Source organism: Fulmarus glacialis, unplaced genomic scaffold (assembly GCF_000690835.1).
Source record: "Fulmarus glacialis isolate BGI_N327 unplaced genomic scaffold, ASM69083v1 scaffold31919, whole genome shotgun sequence".
NCBI lineage: Eukaryota > Metazoa > Chordata > Aves > Procellariiformes > Procellariidae > Fulmarus > Fulmarus glacialis.
This window is the reverse complement of record NW_009235747.1, coordinates 10,169-11,346: the sequence shown is the minus strand read 5'-3', so window position 1 is coordinate 11,346 and position 1,178 is coordinate 10,169.

Genomic DNA, 1,178 nt, shown 5'->3' with positions numbered 1-1,178 from the left:
AGGGGGTGCGCGCGGCCCCTCGGCCACGTGGCTGGCCATGCCAGAGCGTGGGGCGCTGCCAGCATGGCATGACTCACCCACTGCCCTCTCCGGCCAAGGGGCCACGGCTGTGGCCATCAGTGTGGCGTCGTGGCTCCTGCGGCTTGGCCGGCTGTGATGTGGGGTGGTGGAGGGGATGCAGCCAGGCAGGGCGAACCCCCCTGGGTGATGGTGGGTGCTGGGAGTGGATGATCTCCTGCCAAAACTCATCTGGCTGAGAGAGATGCAGCCTGGTGAGCATCAGTGCCCTGCTGGGTGCCCGAGCCCTCCCGGTACCCATGGGGGGCAAGAGGGGGATGTGGGGCTTGTGTCCCCTCTTTCTCCGGAGGGGACAGCCCTGGTGCTCAAATCCGCACTGAGCAGCTCTTGCAGGGTGCCCAGTCAGGCAGTCCTTGGGTTTATTTCCTGCGTTTTCAGTCCAACACGCCAGCGGTGCTTTTGCAGTGTGCTGAGGGGTTGTCCATCACTGCGGCATGGATGGGCGTTGGGGTGCAGGTCCCTGGGGCAGCCCAGACCCCGAAACCATCTGGGACTTGGTGAGGGGCTCCTCTGGCCGTGCCGAGGATGTGTTAAGCAACAGCAGCTTTTAATTGCAAGTGATGTTTCCGAGCACCAGCTGGCATCTTGCTGCATGGAGCGACACCAGCACATGGCTGGTGCCACTGTGGAGAGCTGCTTGTCCCCCTCCCCGCTGGCCAGCGTGGCACAGGGGCGATGGCCCTGGGAGAGGTTGGAGAGGAGCTGCAGAGGAGCTCGGAGGGGCTGTGGAGGGGCTTGGATGCCCCCAGCTGCAGGTCTTGCCATGGGCTGGTTTTGCTGGCGGGCTCCGAGGAAGGGGTGAGCTCCAGCACGGGGGTGCATTGCCGTGGGCAGGGATGCGTGCCCCCCACAGGGACTGTCACCCCACCTGCTGTGGGCTGAGCACCCACAGTCAGTGGGGAATTGAGGACCTGGCAGGGGGAATGTGCCCAAACCGCGCCCCCCCCAGAGCGTGGCTTTGGGGATGCAGCTGGCAGAGACGCAGCACGGTGGGTGTCCCAGCTGGGTGGGCAGTGCCAGCGGGGGACACGCACCAGGGGTAAAGGTGAGAAGGGGGGAAAGCTGAAGGATGGTGTCTAGGGGGGAAACTTGGAGATAAG